Source organism: Gorilla gorilla, chromosome 5 (genome assembly GCF_029281585.2).
Source record: "Gorilla gorilla gorilla isolate KB3781 chromosome 5, NHGRI_mGorGor1-v2.1_pri, whole genome shotgun sequence".
Lineage (NCBI taxonomy): Eukaryota > Metazoa > Chordata > Mammalia > Primates > Hominidae > Gorilla > Gorilla gorilla.
In genome coordinates this window covers 87,172,495-87,195,313 of record NC_073229.2, presented here as the reverse complement: position 1 = coordinate 87,195,313, position 22,819 = coordinate 87,172,495, and the positions used below count along the sequence as shown (strand labels likewise).

Sequence of the window (22,819 nt, the reverse complement as noted above, 5' to 3'; positions counted from 1 at the left end):
AAATAAGCTAATAGAACATTTTAGCTCAAATATATCCATATATATCTCTTTAACTTAAAATAGGTTTTTTTCTGATTACTTATAATACAGACAGAAAAATTGTGTTAATATAAAAGGTAAAGATTAAAAATAATCAAGACACTCCTTTCCTATATATAACACTGCTATAAAATCATATATATTCAGACTTTGTATGCATATATAGATGTTTCTTGTTACTATAATATCAAATCATTAAATATTTGCTCTTTGGTAACATATTGTTTACTAAGTATTAATATGGATACCATCATGGGTTAACACATGGCCACATCATTGTTTTGGCTTGTCACAAGTAATTTACTTATAAATTATGTGACAAAATTTGTTAGTGTTTATATTAACGTATTTTATCATTCATTATATTTCATTCAGACAAGAGCAAGCGAAAATTACAAACAACTTTTACAGTATATGCAAGGCTTTGGAGGAAATAAATATGTTAATGATATAGTGATCATAATAACTATTATTTATTGAGTACTTACCATATGCTAAGTTTCTTTCTATAAAACCTTCTATAAGATTTATTTGTATTATTAATCCCATTTTAAAGATGAAGGAATTGAGATGCAGAAAGTATCTTTCCCATGGTTACCCAGCTAGGATTTAAATGCACAGACTAATACCAGAAACTTGGAACTATAGAAATACTGCATTATTGCAACGTGTTTGGGTGATGTGTACATTGTTTATGATTCCATTGAATCATAATTTTATGGCAACATAATTTTTAAATATAAAAACTGATATATTTTTATCCCCCAAATAACATCTTATTCACTGAAATAATGCTAAGCTTTAGACAAAGCCTTGGCCAAGGCTGAGATTCAAACATGGCTATCACTATTTGGTGTCCAGTGAAATGTTTTTGAATCTAGTAGATTTTTACAAGCATTTTGTGTAAGACAGTTAAATGGCTACATCATCTGAAGAGTGTTGAACTGAGAGCGTAGGGTTTATTTGTAAGTTGGCTTCCCTAACCCACCTCCAAGTGCTTGTGTGTGAGCCTTAGGGAAATGGCTATAAAGATGAACAGAACACTCTGTTTGCACAAAAGTATTGTATCTTTGGGGGTAAGAAAAGCAATGCATTGAAGCTGAAGCAAGAAAAGTAACCCAAATGGGGCCACAGAGGTCTGTTAAACAGCTATTTGTTAACCCGATATGAATATCTCTCATTATAGACCTCAAAACTACAAAAGAGTTTTGGTTAATCAAGGTCTTCAACCAGTTGCTAATGACACCTGAGTCCTGAAAGTGTTGGTGATTGAAGAGAAATAACCATTTAATGATATAGCTCATTAGTAGAAGAATGATGCTCAAAATCTGTGTCCTGGGTCCCAAGGAATTTAGAAAATGGTTGAGAGGAGAATATCACAAGAGTCAAAGGACCTGAGTTGGTCAGCAAAATATGGGGGATTAATATCAACATAAATCAACTTCAAAATATTCACAAATATGAATTTGCAAGACCTGAGATACATTGGAATAGTTGGCAGTATCTCTAGACAACCATTAATGTAGATGATTTTTGATGGAAGGAATATGTCACACAGGAATTATACTGTTTTTCAAAATCTCAACCAACTTTTTCTCAGTAAAAATGTCTTGTTTGATTGCGGACATAATTTGACCTATTTTAAGCCAGGATAGTAAGTTTCCAACCCTGCCTCAATGATTAAATGTATGATATTGCACTAAAATACATATGTGCCAATCCTCAGGTAAATAGTGACTTATGAGACTAATAAAGGCTCCTATGGACAAAATGGTGCAAGTTAAAACTGATTTTGATATTATATTAATAGCTACCACCTGTCTTATACCTAATAGAAATTACACCTGATAATAGTTCCCACGTAATTCAGCTGTTGAGGGAATTAAAGAATACAGGTAAATTGTACTAACATTTGTGAAGTCCTTAAAACATGCAAGACACTGTTTTAAGTACTTTATGTATAAATTTATTTTTTCTCATTAAGAATCTATAAAATATCATTAATAATTATACCTAAAGCTGTAAAAATGATAACAGCAGATTTTATAAAGCACTTACCTGTGGTCCAGATACTGTTGTAGGTGATTAACTACATTTCGTAAAGAAGAGAACCTAAAGCACATAAAAGTGAAGCAATTTTCTTAAAGTTTCCTAGGTGTTCATGAAAGAACCCGGATACTCACTTGGGCAGTCAGGCTCCTGCTGCCCATTTAAGAAGTAAGTATTCCATGGTGTCTTCAGAAAAGTGCTCAACAAATTATTATTACTACTATTGTTATTGGATTATTGTTATCATATGCCAGATGCTTTTCTCACATTATTACTAATCTCTTGCACAAAAGTAAACCCTGGTAGAAAGGGTAATATATCTGGGTCACTCGGCACAAAATTATCAGCTCCTAGTTAATCTTGCTAATGGTCTATCAATTTTGTTCATTTTTTCAAAGAACCAGCTTTTTGTTTCATTTTTCTGTTTCAATTTCATTTCACTCTTCTCTGATCTTTTCTTCTGCATGATTGGGGTTTGTTTTGTTTTGTTTCTCAATTTCTTTGAGATGTGACATTTAGGTTGTCTCTTTAAGACTTTTTGATGTAGGTGTTTAATGCTATAAACTTTCATTTTAGCACCACTTTGCTCTATCCCAAAAGTTTTGATAAGTTGTGTCACCGTTATCATTCAGTTCAAAGAATTCTTAAATTCCCATCTTGATTTTATTGTTAACCCAAAGATAATTCAAGAGTGGATTAACATCTATGAATTTATATAGTTCTGAAGTTTCCTTATGAGTTACTTTCCAGTTTTATTCCACTGTGGTCTAAAAGGTACTTGATTTATTCTAGATACAAAGAGTAATTCCTAATGCTTAATGTTGTGTGTATATATATATATGTCTTTGTGTGTGTGTGTGTATATATATATATACACACACAATAAAAAAGTCAACTAAAACTAAGCCTATTTAAATGGTTTCTATTAGCCATGTTGTTGCCTTAAAATACTTATCTCTTAGACAACTTTTCCTTTTAAAACAACTGATAATAGATTTTAAACACACATTAAAGCACATATTCTGGTAAATCACCTCAGAGTAGAGTACAGTGTGCAACTTTAATGATAAGGCAGCATTGCTGTTTGCAAAGCTTAGTTGTCATCCAGGAATCTTCCCATTCATCTTCAATGGATGGCTATCACTGTGGTCTTCATTAATTTCCAGACTGAACCTTTTCAAAGAGAATTCTATAAACTTGTCTGAATTGACAGTTGGATGATTAAATTCAATTGGCTGGTTAAGTAATTAGAGGAAATAAAATTTCAAAAGATGAGATACTTTATCTGTTAGGTCTGTGCAATATGTAGCTAATATAGGTTTAAGCTTATTTACTTGTATTATGCTTCTTCCTGCTTGCCTAACATTTTTCAGGGTCAATATACCAGGTTCTATTAAGACAATCATCTAACTATATAAAATTATATTCCTTTAATTAAATACTGGTGATCTATCTTATCTACAAGGCTTCAGTAGGAGTATTACTGGGTGTATGTGTTAAGATTAGAAGACTCCTTGAATGTTATTAATGTAAATGGATTCAATATTGAAGTTTCAGGTGTTTCTATGTTTGGATCGCTTCTCAGAACATTCTGAATAACTTACAATCCAATATTGTGATTCACAGACTTGGCACTGTTTCCTTAGCTAGAGTTGGAACCCCTGGCAAACTGCTCACTACCTTTCCTATAACCCATCTATTAAATTAAAAAGCATTATCCTTCAAAGACCTTTCTATAGCTGTCTTTGTGCATTTACTATGCAGAACATCTCCTTAAAGCCCTTGATATTGTCAATAGGAAGCTCTCAGAACTAGTAAAAAAGCTATTTGAAATATTATCAAGCCAGTTTTCTCTGTGTATTCCTCTAGAGACTTGCATTGGAGGGAATAGCATGAATGTAAATCTTTTATTGGTAGTGTCCTTGTTAAATCAATTGTGGTTGATAGGTCTCACCCCTTGAGACATTTGGCCTCAGAATCCCATGTGAAGAATAATAACAATAATCATTGTTTGTGATAGAATCATTGCTATCTCATGTAGCATATTTAACAGCCCTGAGGTATCTCTTTTTACTCTCAAACTACAATGTAGTAGTCATATAACTACAATTTCTTTAAGAAAATAGAGTTGTTATTCCCATACTATTATTATTTTTATGTTTTAGACCAATATTTATATTGTTAACTGGCACAGAAACAAGTAGTAAAATAAATTACCTGACCACAAATGATTAATGAGTTTTACTTTGGTATAATCTGCTTCTTAATAACTAAAATCTTTAAATTATGGTTCATAATTCTGTGTAAGTTAAGATTTGAAATTTTTCAGACCTGAAAATCATTGATTGTTTGATATGAAATTTAAAATGGGAATATATTTCAGACATGAGTTTTCCTTCCAGATTTGCTTATATGTTACTGTAGATTAGAAATGGTCACAGTGTTAGTGTTTTCACAATTTGGTATCTCCATTTAGTGCCAATCTAGTCTGATCTATATAACCTAGATATTATATTATTAAAAAAAAACCTTGTATCTCAGTAAACTAAGGGAGTCTATCATCACATATATTTTTGTGAAATTACATGAATTTAAATTAAAAATATTTGTATCACTAATTCATACATATGTTTTCCTGTATGCATTCATGTCTTCTTATCTTACTCCATGTTGTACAATAAAAACAAGACAAACAAGCAAAACAAAGAAAAACTTTAAAAACAAACAAGTTTACAGAGGACAGCCTAGATTTGAGTATCCTCAAAGAAAATGTATAAATATTTAAAATTAGTGTGCTTTGGTATTGTATGCTATGAGAAAAATTATCTCAAATCAGGTAAGCACTTCCTAAGAAAGAGATTAAAATACATCTATGCAACAATATATGATAAATTTCTTTCATCCAGTTAAATGTCTTTTGGCGATATTGTTTAAAAAGAAATAGAATCCAAGGTTTGCTTCTTAGACCTATTTCAAAATTATACAATAGATCTAGATGTTGCCATGTTTACATATATATTTCTTTAAAAAAAAAAGATATTTACACTGTCTTAAACAAAAGCAAGATCTGCCAGAGCTTTCATGTTGTTATCTCTAAGAGGATCCTTGAGTCATTAGGATGGTTACTCTGATATCTACTCTTGTTTTTCCACCAGAAAAGATTACCTAACACATTAATCTTACAACAAAAGTATCAGACAGACAGCAGTCTATAAGGCAGGCAGTCTCTTTTTACTGTACTCTGTGTGGACTTCACTAAAGACCTGATTGGATGAGGAGGCAGCAGTCGGAACTATCTCCTGTTGCATTATGATAATAACACATGGGAGAGGTTAACTATTACAGATATTACTTTAAGTAAAATTACCTACTACAGATATTACTTTAACTGATATTACTTTAACTACTACAGATATTACTTTAACTGATATTACTTTAACTACTGCAGATATTACTTTAACTGATTCGACATAACTAATAAGGTAACATCAAAACAGTAGTCTAGGAACTTTAATTGAAGTGAGGAAGGTCATATATTAGTTGATAACCCTGCTTACTTTACTTCTAATTCCCAGTCTAGGTTTTTGGATCAAATTCATTGTAAAAACAGTCTGTTTTCTCACTGAGATAAACAATGTCAAACGTATTTTCCTTAACACATTCTACAAAGGAACACATGTTATATCAAAAAAAAATTTGTCTTTTTGGTATTAAAGTGGCTATTTAAAAACAAATGCAGCATACCTCAGTTATTTGCATTTATAAATTTTGCTGCATTTTGATTTTGAAGTAATTCTACATTTTTTATGTAATTCTAACTATGAAGCTCCTGACCCTATACTGTTCAATCTTATAACTAGACAAAAACACATCTAATATCTCTTAACATTTTTTATGGTTATATCTTTTCTTTCTGTCCATTATGTGATTATATTAAGGCATCAAAAGCATTTACCATAATGCACATAAGTAGAATATTGGTCTTGTGAAACACTAACAGTTCATCAAATTTTATATCTTCCAGTGTTCACTAACTATTTTGTTGTTGTTGTTAAAAACTGATTTAATAGTTTAAGGGTCCAAGACATTTGTCTATTAGAAACTCAAATTTCAGAGATGAAAATTTTAACAATTGGGATGGAACACATTTTCATCATAAGTGGCTTATCACGATCACATATTTCCCTAAATATGTTGTATGATAACAGATAAAACTCTTGACTAGAGTTGATGATATTTATTTTGGTCCTCCGTCTGGCTTACCTTGTTTTAAGTTCCAAGTCTTTTAGCAAATACAGATGTTAATTTTTTAGCTAATTTTGTAGAAATCTATGTGAGTCATGCATGTGTATATATGTTTCAATATGTAAATACATACACACAACATGCAATGTGTTAAATAAATGTATTTTAATGAGGAAATATGGCCAAGGGAGCATAACTTAAAGGAAAAGTCTTTGGTTTGTATAACAAAAGAACATACACACAGAATTTAAGAACGTCTACTTTCAGGCATGAACTAAATCTCAACTGAAAAAAGATATGTTGTGGTAAAGGAACAAAGTTCAGTCATTCATATCATTATTACTAATTAAGTAGTACAAATATTAGGAGAAGATTTTAAAATTAACATTTTTAATTGTATAATTTAACGTTCAGTGAGGCATACTTAACTTGGCGTACTTTCCTAAATATGGAAAGTTATGCCCTGAAATTTTAGCTTCTACTTTCTTTTTATAAGTTGTGCTTTGACTAAAATTTAGAAAGAATTAGTTCAGATTCAAGAAAGAGCAAACTCTTAGCTTATTTTCTTCAATTAGTATACTGAAATTCTACCTCTCAAAATGAGTCACATGATGATAGTGTTGCATAAGCTTCTTGCCAAAAACGCTTTTTCTAAAATGAGTATTTTAGAAATAAATATCTTTTATTAGGCATTTTTCTTTCACTTGTCATTATTTGCTCAGGGAGGAACTGGGCTTTATAAAAAGCAGGGATGTTTTATACATAGTAACAGACTGAATTACACACTACACACACATATACACATGTAATTTTGAAGATTATCTTATGGTAAGAGTGATAAGTTCCAGTCCAAGTCTTCTGTTTTCTCAATGAAAAAATAAGTCTTCTATGAGAATAGGGGAAATTAAAGTCTGGAATATTTTAGGGCAAAATATATGTCTTTAAATAGTAGAATCAAAAATCAATGTACTGGATAATAGTAAAAAAGTTTCTAGGCAGTTTTGTGTGTGAAGTTGAGGTTTTTAAACATGATTTTTAGTTGCAAATTGTCAGCTTAGTTTTCTGACTTTTTCTAGCAGTTACAGGCTATGTAATTCAGTTAGGGCAAAGATGGACAGCTGAGTTCAAGTAGATGTGTCTATTCAAGCACATGTAATAGAAAGAGAAGGAAAATGTGGTTGGGAGTATTGGCTAGAAAATGATTAATAATGACAGACAATTGATCTCACATATATAGAGATGCAAGTGAAAATTGGAGAAAGGTGGAAAATTAAAAATAAACAAATTGATGAGGTCTGGATTGAAGTTCCTTGGTTGAAAGTTTATTTCAAATGCTTGACATACAGTAATTAATGATTTTGCATAAATCTGACCTCATAGTTATTGTGGGCTCCTCCCTTACCCCATATGGAGAAAATCTTGGAAATCCGTTGATCATGCAAAGCTAACTTTCTTGAGCAAGGGAGAGCACCAACTTGAGTGAGTCTTACTATTGTCTCAAAAGAAGAAAGGCAAGTGATCTTAGAAAATTTGGAGGCCGCTTTTAGTCATAGTTTCATGTAGAAGTTAAGTTTAATGTGAGCAGAGATTGGTCTGGATTTTTAAATAGTCAAGGTGTTCTCATTTTTAAAACACGTAAGCCTATGTGAAGTTATGGCATTGTAGTCTTGGGACATAAGAGTCTGAAACAGCTAGTGTTCTCATTATACTTAATTATTACTTGCATTCTATATTGGCACCAAGATACATAAAGAAAATAATGACTGATTGTAGAATTTATATAAGTGATCGGGATCAGTTATCGAAATCGGAAATGATAAAATAAAGACTAGGAAAATCTCTTTTCTAGAAGTCAACATAACTGTGTGGTTACCTGAGTAATTGTCCAGACTTTATCTTAACTACCATTAAATACCTGAGCCTGGTTAACATAATTCAAAGAGAGTAAAAATAATTACCTTGCCCCAAAACTTTGTGTATTTTAAATGGTGTCTTTTAATTTTAAGCAATTAAACCATACAATTTAATATTACTTTTAAAAATTTATGTATAAATGGTTCTGTGTTTCAATATCACAGCTATGAGAAAGCATATGCAGACATATAGATACCAAAATCTTTAGCTTATTTAGGGATGGCAACTGAAGATTCAATGTCAATTTTACTAATAATTAATTTTCATCATCCATCCATATATTTAAACTTGACTTATAGTTCTAATAGGACAGAAATTAACTTGTACTATTTTTTTTAAAGATAGACCAATAATTAAAAAGCTGATATGGGGTAAGATCTACTAACTGAATACTTATAGTAAATGTGCTGCTGCATCTACTTCATCCATGTAACCTATGTGCAGCTATTTTGGCATAGACATGGATATATTTTGCTTTCGAAACATATCACTAAAAATATCTTTTAAAAAAATCACAATCCTAATGGCAGAGCTTCTTGTGGCTCAGAGAAGACATGTGAGCAAAGACATTATTAATCAGAGAGAGGTAGCGACAGGGAGATAACAGAGAGACAGAAGCAGACGAAAAGAAAAGGGGAGAAAAAGAGAAAAGAATTTCCTCTGCTAACAGCTTGGCACTGTGTAGATGAATAAGCCTAGGTGGTCCTAGAAGTAATTGTAATAAATACTAGAAAATATTGAAGTGACATCGTATTTTTTCTGACATGAATAAGTTCAATAGTGTAGATAATAATATGACTTTTTTCTTAAATTCTTTAGAATGGTTATTTAAAAGCCAAGGAGAGGCTGGCTCATGTAACTGTATTTGAAAGCCCAGATAACCTACAAAAATTAAGACAACATTTAAAAATTTAATTTAGATTATCTAACTTACAATCTGTGTAACATTTGCAAGACGAGAAATGAACCTTGCAATTAAAAAAAAAGCCATTCTAGAGTACAAATAAAAGTAATTGGCATTTTAATAAATGTAATGGTCTTTTATGTAATATTTATATGTATGAAGAAATGCTATAAAAATCTACTTGTAGAATGGCATGAGTGCTTTCATTAGTAATATTGGTTATATATTTAGTTAGTAGTTTTCAACTATGTCATTGTTCAGCTTCTCTTTTGCGTGATTTTGAAAGTTAAGCCACATAAACTGTGAAAACAGGCCCTGAGTTTTTCTTGCTCATGTCTATACTCTCAGTGCTAAGTGAAATACATAGAATATAATAGAGACCCAATAAATAACCACTGAAGGAATGAATAAATAAATGAAGCAATCAATCAATCAATGAGAAGGCTTGCAAAGTTATGGTTTGCACACAATATCAATTTATCACTCTTGCCTACTAGTAACAATCTCATTTTCAACTAAATTGTGATATGCATCCTGTATCCCAGCCACGCCACTTTACTTACATTTTCCTGGATGAGTTATGCCTCCATGCTTACCTAGCATATTTGACACTCTGAGTAAATCAGTTTTGTACCTCTTTCTTCTATATGACAAAATTATTATTAATTAAAATAATTTAATAATTAGTAACATTCATCATTTTGTTGATTTCTTACTTTGTTGTTAAAACAGTTGGAATTTTTCAAAGTAAATTGCAATGTAGAGATTTTAGTTAAATTTATCAAATTATTTCATGCATAAGTTAAATTTGTACTTTTCAAACAAAAAAGTTGCAAGTCACACTTTGTGTTCTTTTTCAGTCTTCTAAATCGTGAACATATTTAAAATTTTCAAGTGCCTAAGTAGAAAGAACTGAGGTAACTCAAGTTCCGTTTCTTAATTTTCACATGGTGAACTATTATAATTTTTTGAATCTACTGTTGAAAAGTAAATATATGTAGTACACAGAATTGAAATCACTGACTGCATTCTACATCTCACGCAAACAATACTATTATTTCTGAACTTATGCTCTTAATCATATATTTATTTGAAATTTTCCAAATTAACATCTATATAAAATAAAAATATTGGTGAAAGTACAAGTAATAAAGTGTGCTAATCTGACGTTTATGTTTCTAAAAAACTTCAAAAGTAACCACAGCACCAGCCACTGTTTAAATTAAATAAATGGCTCAGGTGTGGTGGTTCATACCTGTAATCCCAGCACTTTGGAAGGCCGAGGTAGAAGGATCATTTGAGGCCAGGAGTTCAAGATCATCCTGGGCAACATAGCTAGAGACTCTGTCTACCAAGGTAACACTAAAATTAGCCATCCATGGTGACATGTGCCTGTAATCCTAGCTACTCAGGAGGCTGAAGTGGGAGAATCACTTGAGTCCAGGAGTTCAAGGCTATAGTGATCAATGACTGTACCACTGCACTGCAGCCTGGGAGACAGAGCCAGACCCTTTCTCTAAATAAATAAATAAAATGAAATATTTTGCTCTGAGAGAAGTAATTTATCATTAGCATTGCTTAGAATTGCTCACATATGCTTTTAATTAAAATAAGGCTGACTTTTAACTGGTTTATCATTGTTTTTTAAATTTCTACAGAAAATGTACCACTTATGGCCTGAATCCAAGTCACCCAATGCAATTTTCTTTTTCTGCACCTGGTGATTCCTTATCTGTCCTCGAAGACTTACCTGAAATCTAACTCCCTAATGAAGATTTTCTTGACCATTACCAGGCAACACTAAGTTCTGTCTTCTAGCTGTTTATATAGCATACCTGTTTATACAATATTTTGATTTACTTTACTTTTCATTGTTCTTTCCTGCTACTGACCACTCCACCACACTCCTGATTGTAACATGACAGGTACTGTTTATTTGGATAAAGATGATCACAGAACTATCAATTATGTTGGTTGGCCCCCTCACTCTTGTAATCCCAGCACTTTGGGAGGCTGAGGTGGGAGGATCACGAGGTCAGGAGATGGAGACCATCTTGGCTAACACGGTGAAACCCTGTCTCTACTAAAAATACAAAAAATTATCCAGGCGTGGTGGCACACACCTGTAGGTACTCGGGAGACTGAGGCAGGAGAATCGCTTGAACCAGGAGGCAGAGGTTGCAGTGAGCTGAGATCACACCACTGCACTCCATCCTGGGTGATAGAGTGAGACTCTGCCTCAAAAAGAAAAAAAAGCATTAATTATGTGATTTTTTCAGGAAACCATCCCTTAACAATTGAAATAAAAGCTACCAATGTAAGGGTATTTATCATATGTTGATAATCTCTCAAAAGTTCTAAAATTAATGGCATAAATATGTTTTAATCATTTTATAATGTGTAAAATATAAAATTTCATGACTTACACAGCCCCTTTTAATTTCTCTTCGTTACGTGTTATTGTACCACAGGTTGCTACTAGAGGAAGCGAATATGCAAAGAAGGAAGATTTTTAAAGTATCCTCTCATTCATTAATTCCGGTTTCTTAGAAGAGTATAAAAGAAGACAAGTGGAAATTTACTGGCAAAAATAAAGTGTACTAAACTTCATTGACCTCATGGGAAGCAACGGTGCTTTTCCAATCTTCCACTTTCAAGATTCTAAGAAATCATGTCCAATTTAATTATAGGAAAGAGATTTAAAAAAAAAACCATTAAGATTGGGAGTTTCATTGAAGGGGAGGTTCATTAAAAAATCCAGATTAATGTGAAAATAATTCACCAATTCAATTACCTGGGAAAACAAAGATGGGAGCTTCTAGTGTTATTGATGACAATAATGGAAAAGAGAAAGGGAACAAAGAGTTCAATTGAGTGTATGTGAAGAGACAAAGCTGTGCTTAAATGAAAGCAAAGGTCAGATGCCAGGTTTTCCTAAAGACATAGAGATTTTCTAAAGTATTTACTGGAAGAGAAACTCAACCCAGAAGGGTAAGCTAACATCTTTCATGAAAGCGAAGCAACTATTAATCCAAGGTTATGCAACTCTATAAAATATATTAAATAGTCTATGAAGCAGTACATTTTGTTTGTGATTTGTGAGTTAATGAACTATAACAAGTTTCTCTTCACTACATTTTATTCTCATTTATCAAGTTTAAATTTTACTCAGGGGACTAACTATTATAGGTAACATCTAGTACTGTGGTACTTTTACTCTGGAAGCTATAAGTAACTGCAGGGACAAATGCAAACAAAAAAATTCATAAGCACTTCTGTTTAATGGGAAGCAAACATTTATAGTTTATATGCCCAAAAGTCCATCTCATGAGAATAAAGTAACCAGAATTTAAAATTATAACCCAATTAATTTAGTAGCTTCATATAAGCTCACACTATTTGATCATAATTTATTATACCAATCTTCTATTTGAAGTCATTTATTTGTTAATAATATATATTTATATGTTACAAAATAATATGTCTTTGAGAATATGTATTTTTTTGTACAATTTAAAGCAATTTCCTCATCAAAAATTTGTGGAAATAAAAAAGCTGAGTCAAAAAATAAAGTTTTATTATAAGTAAAATAATAAAATGTTCTCTAACAATAAAATTAACATTTGTTCTAATTATCTGCTAACTAGGCAGGGGCGCGGTGGCTCACACCTGTAATCCCAGGACTTTGGGAGGCCGAGGCAGGTTGATCACTTGACGTAAGGACTTTGAGACCAGCCTGGCCAATGTGGTGAAACCCTATCTCTACTAAAAATACAAAAAAAAATAGCCAGGTGTGGTTTCACATGCCTGTAGTCCCAGCTACTGGGGAGGCTGTCGCAGGAGAATCATTTGAACCCAGGAGGAGACAGAGGTTGGGGTGAGCTGAGATCACGCCACTGGAGTCCAGCCTGGGCAACAGGGTGGGACTCCATCTCAAAAAAAAAAAAAATTATCTGCCAACTATAAACCAGATATTTTCAATAGAAATTTCTACAAAGATTGGAATGCTCTAGATCTTCCCTTTCCAATATGTTATCATATATCGCTAATGAACACTGAAAACATAACTAATGTGACAAAGAAACTAAATTTTCAGTTTTATTTAATATTATTTAGTTTAAATTTAAATAGCCATATATGGCTAGTGGTGACTTTATTTGATTGCACAGACAGACAAATAGAAACTTGTTTTGTAATTTACATTTTTGGATACTGTGAAGGTTTATTGTCTTTAATAAATTAATTGATCAAATGTATTTTTTGTGTGAGAATTTCATATGTATGGTTTTCATCTAGTTTTCTACTAGAGTCTTCCAGATGAAAATCAAAAGAAAAGAAAGAAAGCCAAATGAAAATCAAGGAAAAAAGAAAGCGGGTAAGAAGGAATAACGAATAGATGGAAGGATGGGAAGAAAGCAGGAAGAAAAAATAAAAGGAAGAAAGAATGAAAGGAAGGAGGGAAGGAAGGACATATCTGGGATGTACAGCATAGCAATGTAGGTCCAATTTTGAAACTAAAATTACTCAGTAAGTTAAATAGGAGATGTTTAATATAAATAATAGTTACTATGATAAAAGAGTAACTATAACATATAAAGTATCTCAGGTATCTCTGTATGGTACTCCAGGGCTGAGGGAGAATTCACAAGGAAGGACAAACTCGGAAGAGACTAAGGTCTTTTTAAAGAATATTTGATTTGAAGCACAGGATGGCAAAGGAGTTGGCTGACTTTGTCAAACTGGAGTTGGTCTGGTGTTGCTCAGCAAACAGTAGATCACCTTCTAGAGTACAGGTGGAAGAGCAGATCAACAACCAGTAATGTGGATGCAGTGAAAATCCGGGTGTCTGTGGAGCTGGAGACTTTTAGAGCATGCAGTGGGGTGGAGGCTTGCCAAGGGAGCCCAGGGGGCAGCTGCATGCGGGCTGTGCAAAATTCTACCTTTCGTTTCTAGAGACCGCAGAAAAGTTACCACCAAGCCAAGTCTGCAAGGTCATAGAGGGACTGCATTTTGCACCCACGATTGTTGAACATCCTTGCTATGTTTGTAAATTTTCCCTGCTTATAAATTTCTGTTCCCTGGAGAAGAAGCCAAAGAATTTAGAGGACCTTTTCTAGCTACAGCTAAAGCTAATTTAAGTTCATCTGAGCTAGGCAACTTCAATCATAATCACTTGTGTAGTCCTAAATTCAGAAGAATGTGATTTGATGAAAAGGACTCCCTGTAGATTTCACTTTGCTGGTGTTTGTGGCAGAGGATGTTCAAATGTGGGGGATATTAATAGTTACAAAGTTGAGTTTCAGAAACAGAGGAGGAATTTTTGTTAAAAGAAGCAGTGATTGTAATAAATCCAAGTCCTGACAGCAGAATCAACTGTATCATTTTTGGCTCCTCAGGCCCGTTCTATAGAATTACATTTACAGCCATTTTTTTGGCTGCTTAGTCTTGAAGTTGCTTCTCTAGTCTCTAAAACTCAGTGAATTGCCCAATGTTCTTTACATAGGATCGGCTTCTTTTGCTTATAACTAAAAACCCTGATCAAAACAAAAATGTGTTCTAGGAAACGCTGCCAACTAAAAAGCTTCACAGAAACTAAGCAATTCTGAAACTGGTTATGTGGCCTTGTTGAGGAAGATGGACATAAAATCTTTGGTCTTATTAATAGATATGCTAACTGATGAAAAGTCATGGGGGAATGTTCACATTTTCTTCTGTGATAAGAAGGTAGTCTTCAGGTAACCAGAGTCAGGTTTCTTGCAAGCCATTGTCAGTTCCTATCCCCTCCACACACCATAACAGACAGTTTCCAAATATAAAACTAGAATAAGATGCTAGCGTATCCTAGGAATTTCTGACTCATGAGCTGGAAGAGATTGCTCATTTATAATAGATGAAACCTGGAAAGAATTGGGGAAATGGGTTTTGAGGATGCTAAAACAAGAAAATCAAAATATATTTTAGAGGAGCTCTATTTTTTAAAACATACATTTACCAGAAATTATGGATTGCTTATACAAGTTTTGTTGATGTTGTTACTCAGTGATACACCCTACAACCCTAAAAGAGTAGCTAATACTTAATCTGATCTCAATAGGTATATCTGAAAAAGCGTACTGGTTCTAGCAGCTATAAAATAGATGTGGTTATTTATCCTGTGAATTAGGTGCAGTGGGTACTATAGTGTTACATGCTCAATAAGGTTAGGTGCACATAAGAGTCACCTGAAGTGCTATTTAAAACATACTGATTCCCAAATTTCCACCTCCAGAAATTCTACTTAAATTGTGAAGAAAAGCTCCAAAATTTTTATTTTGCAAAAGTTTCTCAGGTGATACAAAATAACAAATCTTAAGAATTATAAAGAAAATAATTTTGGAGCAGGTATATCATATGTGTCCGCTTACCTCAAACTGAATCAAGAGATCCCAAAATATAGTCATTTCTCTAGGTGTTAGAAAGGATTAGTAAGTGAAGTATGAGTGTTAGAGAAAGTGCTAATTTTTATTATTTATAGGGCAAAGATGACCAGGGCTGCTGTTGCTGCAGTAGAAATTATTATCTTTTCAATGTAAATGATAGAAGTAAATGATAAAGTGAGCATGACTGCCTTAAAAGAGACAAATGGGAGTGGTGATCAAAATGCTGTGGCCTAAAGGAATCCCTAATGGTGATTAATTTATCTTGGGGTTGCTCAGACCAAAAGAGACGGTCAGCGCTTCAAGTCAAAACTTAACTTGCAAACTGAAAATTCTGCAGATCTAGTGAACAGAGATCTGAATTTAGCTATGAAGAGAGAACAGAGCCCCGTATACAGACATAGGGCCCCTTGAGGAAATTGGAGACTGGAAACACATAACCATAACACAAATATGAAACGTTTTTTACTCCTTGCCTGGAATGCCTTATGCTAAGGCATGAATTATTTGTCCCACTGCCAAGAAGACAAAAGCCACATGTTAAGGATGATCCCACCCAAGGATCATGGAAGCTTGGAGCCTTGATAGCATTGTTGACTAACATGGAGCAATACTTTAGTTGTTAAAAGCACAGATTCTAGCATAGGGATGCCTGAGTTCAAATCCAGACCTTGGTGCTTACTTACTAGCTGTGTGACCTTACACAAGATACTAAATTTCTCTCTTTACCTGTGTGTCCTCATCAGTAGTGGAAATGATAATCACATTTATTCAGATGGTGCTAATACATAAAACATTTTTAATAGTGCCTGATACACAACAAATGCTATATGAGTAGCTTCTCTTTCATAATAACAATGCTTGTTTAAAAATGAAATTTTTATTGCATGAAATATATGAGCAACATTTTGCATAAGACATTGAGAAATGCAATTTTAATAACTCAATAATATAAAAAATAATACAGTAATTACCAAAGAAGAAGAGAAGTAAATGTGAACATTTTATATACAGGCATGTATAGTTTTAAGTTATAGGCAGGCTTAATCTTAAGGGTTTAATTTTTAAACTATTTTTACAATATAACTGTAAAACCCAGTTCAGTTGAAACCTAATCTTCGAACTCTATACAAATCTACAAAAGTATTCATAAAAGAGATCAACTTGAATTATGATTAAATGAATTATGTAATTCCTTAAATTAAAAAGAGAATGAGAGCTTAAAGTCTATTTAATATTAAACATTTAGCACTGTGAAACAATAAACTGTACATTTCAAGAAATCTGAAAATTTTTATATGGCTGCCTAAAATTAAACTTTTTACAATTTGAATAAGAACATATCAAATATATTTGTTGTTCAATATGGAGATGAGTCTAGTTTATTTTGAATATCCAATACAAAAGAATTAAAAATAAAAATAAAGCCTAATAGCAAAAGTTCAATACTTATAATAATATTGATGCTAGTGTTAAACAAAGGAAAACCTTGTGAAAAAAATCTGAATTGTTACAGCATCCTCCTTGAGGTAATCAATAACAATGCAAACTCTTTAGCCCCATATATGTGACTGTAAAGAACAAACCACCAAGTGACTGATACTAAGGTTTCAAAGGATGCAATTTTCTCAACAATGAGCTTATGTTGTTTCTGAAGAACAAATGGACTTAGATGAAAATAGTTTTTTAGAAAAAGCTGCTTGAGGATGGCATAGTGCAATTTAAATTATAGCCTAGAAATAGACAGATATATATTACTATATATCCATATTCACACCACATAACTAGCACTATTGATATTATGATACATGATATATTTAAAAGTGGCTATAATCATTTTTGAAGAATTGAGTATATTTAACCTGCTTATGATCTTTTTATAAATCAGTGGAGTGAACTATGTAAATGTCCATTTTATGCCTCTTATTTTCAATATCTTATTTAATTATGTAGTCAACATTATTATATTATAACACATTCATCTCAGTTTATAAAGTTTATGGAGTTTTAAAAAACCATTAAATAATGTTTTTACCTCTGATGTGTACTAATATGTGGCAGAACAAATTGTCAGCATAATACCATGTTTGAAAGTGTTTTGACCGGCAAACTAGTCAGGTTTTGCAATGTAATTTAGAAGCTACCATGACAGCTGAGCCAATCAGAATTTTATTATAAAATTTTGACCAGGCTCAGTTTTCTGCTTAGTCATTTAATTTCTTATTTTTCTCATAAGGAAACTTGAATAATAAATCTGAGTTTATGTAGCTGGATATTACATAAATTTACATACTATATATAGGCTTCAAATCTGCTTCAGCAAGGATCCTAAATATGTTTTATGGGGCCATATCAGACATGAGTAGAACTTGGTTAATTTCTGCTTTATGTGTTGGTAATGGTCTGGCTCTGTGTCCCCAACCAAATCTCTCTTGAATTGTAGTCCCATAATTACCATGTGTTGTAGGAGGGACCTGGTGGGAGATAATTGAATCATGGAGGGGGTTTCCCCCATACTGTTCTCATGGTAGTGAATAAGCCTCACGAGATCTGGTGGTTTAATAAGGGGAAGCCTGTTTCGCTTGGCTCTCATTCTCTCTCTTCCTGCTGCTTCCATGTAAGATGTGCCTTTCATCCTTTGCCATGGTTGTGAGGCCTCCCTAGCCACATGGAACTGTAAATCCATTAAACCTCTTTCTTTTGTAAATTGCCCAGTCTCAGGTATGCCTTCATCAGCAACGTGAAAACGGACTAATACATGTGCAGTGGGGGATAGTTAAGAAATGGTAGTTTTACCTCACAGAGCTGCCTGAATTTCAATAACTGTATCAATTGAATTATGATTTCAGCACCTACTCAATTCTACAAATTCTTACATTTTTCTAAACTAAAACACCAATAGAACCTATCTTCTCTACCATCTGTTTCCACCTGAATATTATGATATAAGCTAATTGCCAAAGAAAGGTAAGTATCACAATTATCTTGGCTATCCATAAGACAATATTTTTGAAAACAGAATTGTTACTCCTGAAAAACTTGGAATCTTAAATAAATGTAATACTATTCCATGGTAAGAAGCATATAACACAGGAAAAAAAAGCCACCACATTTTGAACTACTTATAATGTATTGAATTTTTAAAAGCTATTTATCTGTGTCTCTGCTAAAATTACCGGCAAGATATAACTTCAAACTTGCATTATCAATCAAACTTATTCTCAGCAGTTAATGTGGTGAGGAAAAATAAGGTACTGCAATTTTTTAAGAAATTAAAATGCATGCCAAAATTCTAATAATCATTTAATTATTTAATAATAATTTCAACATTTCTTTAACTTTTGGACTATTATATCAACTTATGAAGGATAAAGTGGCTGTCCTAGGTCCTCCATTAGCCCACAGCTAACATTGGATTTACATTCTCTTAAATAGAAATGTTGTTTCTCCAATTCAGGTGCATAATATTGTTTATTAAAAATGTTATTATAGGTAATTTGACTTGGATAAATCTTACGGCTTTCCTTCTATTGCATACCTTAACAATTTCTCTACTGGCTGACTTAACATGAAAATCAGTCAATCATTTTCTTCATATTTAATTAATTATTGTTCTGTTTCATGTTGTGTTAGCAGTTTTATTAACTAATTAGTTTCGTCATTACAGTTCTGAGAATTCTTACCCGGTCCAATGGTGTAATCTTAAAGTTATCAGAAACCTGTGTTTGTGAGTCCTTTCCAAGAATCTTCGTGAAGACAAAATATGTTGTTTATTTTTGCTCTGGAAAGTACCAGAGTAAAGAATTTAACTGTTAATAAGACTTAAAATGGCCGTGGTTAAAGATGTGATAACACAATTGACAAGGAATTTCAGTTATTTCTGTTGTATACAATATTTTAAGATAGTAACTAGAATTATGACTAATATCATTATACAAGGAGTGCTAGATTCCTATGAATTTCATACAATGTGTAAAACACACATTAATAACATGTCCATAAAATATAACTTAAGGTTTAAAATTATGAATTTGCAATAATTTTTATATAATTAAATATATAAATCTCTCTTTCTAGATAATGAGATATCCTTTTGACATGTTCCAAAGACCCATCAGGAAAATTACAAAGCTAATTTGAGGTAAAGAAAAAGATTTAACTTAGAATTTGATTTGGGAAGCTTGTCAAAAATATCAAAGGTTTAAAACATGTTATCAAAATAGGATCACAGGTCACTGTGAACAATAGTTACTCATTTAACCAAATTCATAATTAAAAGACTTCAAAGGCAAATACAGAAAGTTACATAGTTGTAGAAAACCTTAACTCTTTCATAGACAGCACTCAAGTTTTTAAAATAGATTAAAACCCAACGAAGACAACACGAAGCCTAGAAAATTAACTTAATAAAACACAGCATCTTTGTGTCCTAGACCAATTACCCAAAAGTTAAATAAAGACCTTTCACATTTTCCTACTAAGAGCAGACCAATACTTTATAAAAGCCTTATTGTTTGAATGGAGAGAACCAAATTCTACTTTTGCATCAGTGTACTTTTATTAATAAGGCTATTTTTTAGAAAAAAATAATTGTTTTCTAATGTTAGATGTTAGCCATCTTACACACATAAAATTTCTTTCATGAAATTTCTCTTCCACAAGCCTACAACTTTCTAATCAATTCAGTTTTGCCTTATATTTTTTCTCTTCTCATTGTAGGAAAAAAACATTTATTCTGCTTTAGGACAGAAATTTCTTTTTCTTTAAACAAAACAAAATATCCTCATACTTTACAGCTTTTCTTTACCAAAGAACATCTTATCTTTCTTGTATAGTTTCATATAGACTTGTTGTCTTTATTATTTCTAGTAATTTTAGTTACATATATTTCTTAAAATTCTTAAACTTAATGACTTTCATTTTCAGTGAACACTTGGCAGAAACCGTGAACTCTCTGTTACATCCATAATCTGTAGATTCATATATATATATATATCGCACTTGTAAGAAGCATGTACTCTCCCATAGTACAATTTGGCAATGTGGCATAGAACATGTTTATGAACAGTCTCTAATATCTTTAGTCTCACTGTAATAAGAAACTATAAAAGAGGCAAAATTGTATCACTACCTTCTTGTGTTTGTCTGTTTGTTCTTTGGCTGGAGCTAATAATTAAATTCTTGTTTGTACATATTTTCCTCAACCTCAATTTTTCATTATTGATTATAAATATGTTAAAATTTTCTGGTATAGAAAGTACATATTTTTCACGGAAATTTTATGTTACTAGTGTCTAACTCACTTATTTTTAACAATTATGCCTTGATTACTTATAAGAAAAGATGTTTAACCACTGGACATCATTTTATTTTTCCTGTTGACAAATTTTGTAGTAAAAATATAATGTAGGCTTATTTTATCATTAAACTATAGTAGAAAAAAGGATACATCAGTATTATACCTAACACTGAAAACTTTGAAGACATGCCTGTTTTTAATCAAACCAAAAAATATTCTTATTTACCAAAGATCATTCAAGCCCTAATGTTGTAGTCTCAGCAGTCCACCAAGATGTAACGGTCTCTTGTCTGAGATGACGCCCAGAGTTCTTTGTCCTACCTCCAAGAAAATTAGGGAGTGGAGACACAAAGGTGAGGTTAGAGCAAAATTTTAATAAATGAAAGAAGAAAGCTCTCTGCCAGCAGAAAATGGGGCCCAAGCAAGGTGTCCCCTATGAGGCTGGAGTCCAGGGTTTTTATGAACTGTGAAGGGGAAGGAATGTGCTTAGTCTGAAGGCTGTCTTGAAGAATGTGTGACTCAGCTTGGCCCAGGATCCTGGCCCAGGACCAATCAGAAAGCTTGGCCTGGGACCAATCAGGAACTGAAATGATGATTCATAGATGCTCCTTAGCTTGGCCCAGGACCTATCAGAAACTTAAGTAAAAGCTTGGCATGGGACCTTGACCCAGGACCAATCGGGGCTGAAAGGATGATTCATAGAAGCCGGACTTACAATCCAAATAAAGGAAAGTAGAGTGCCTGCCAGAACCCACCGGAGACTACCATGCCCATGCCCACAAAAAGAGAAAAAACTTTTTTGGGAGAACCAGTCACTATACAAAGAACAAAGGCATGTCTATGCTAGGCCTTGTCTCCTTATCTGAGTGAGCTGGACGTTTGTGCAAGTGTTTATCCAAATGGGCCGGAGTTTTTCTATCTGTACAGCCAAGGGCATGTCTCAAGGAGGAACAAGCTATGATAGTTCCCTTATCAGTGCCTGAAGCTTGAATTTTTTCCCAGGCTGTTTTTTATTTTATGTGGGGATGAAGCACTGATCCATGGGCCGGGGGCTCCCTGGAGACCATTTCCTTGCTATCTACCTAAGGCAAGCTAACTAACTCCTTTTATTCCACCCTCAGGAGTGGAGACCCTAACTGCTGTTAGGGAGATTGTGTGCTGATCTTCCTGGCCACTTCTTCCTAGAAAGGGACATTTTGCAGGGAACAGCAGCTAGGATTTCCCCTAGGCCTGATTTAGGGGTCCTTGGAAGAAAGGCATACATGCATGGTGTGGTCAAAATCTAGGATAAAGGTCAACCTTGACACCTCTCAAGTATTGTTCAATTAAATGTGTTATTCTTTCTTTTTGAAAGAATCTTAGATATGATAATCAGAGTAGGGAACAAAATTTAGTATCTAAATTTTATGTTAGTCTTCCAGTATTACTATTATGTATGTGCCACTTGTTTATCAGTAAAGGAAATAATAATCAACAATTATAACAGTTATAGCAATAGTAATAATAATCACGTGTTTTGTCCAGGCACCATGGCTCATGCCTGTAATCCCAGCACCTTATGAGGTCAGGGGAGGCTGATCACCTGAAGACAGGAGTTTGAGACCAGCCTGGACAACATAGCGAAACCCTGTCTCTATTAAAAATACAAAAATTAGCCAGGAGTGGTGGTGCATGCCTATAGTCCCAGCTACTCGGAAGGCTGAGCTATAATCTGAGCCACTCGGGAGGCTGAGGCTGGAGAATCACTTGAACCTGGGAGGCAGATGTTTCAGGGAGTCAAGATCACACCACTGCACTCCAGCCTGGGTGACAGAGCAAGACTCCATCTCAAATAATAATAAATGATAATGTGTTTGGTATTGCTCTCATTCTCATGTTTGGAGCAAGCCTGTGAAAAACTGAATTATTAAAGTTGCCTCTTTATCTTCCATCCAAAATTCTTGTATCTAGCTA

The 22,819-nt window shown here is 33.1% G+C and overlaps 1 long non-coding RNA gene across 1 annotated transcript in view; it reads left to right on the top strand.

The window, feature by feature from the left end:
* LOC129534346 (uncharacterized) overlaps window positions 1–13,406 on the top strand; it is a 54,628-nt gene extending 41,222 nt beyond the window's left edge. The window contains exon 5 of the long non-coding RNA XR_008680908.1: window positions 11,623–13,406. This is a non-coding gene — a long non-coding RNA (uncharacterized lncRNA). The remainder of the gene's footprint in view (window positions 1–11,622) is intronic.
* The last annotated feature ends 9,413 nt before the right edge of the window (window positions 13,407–22,819 follow it).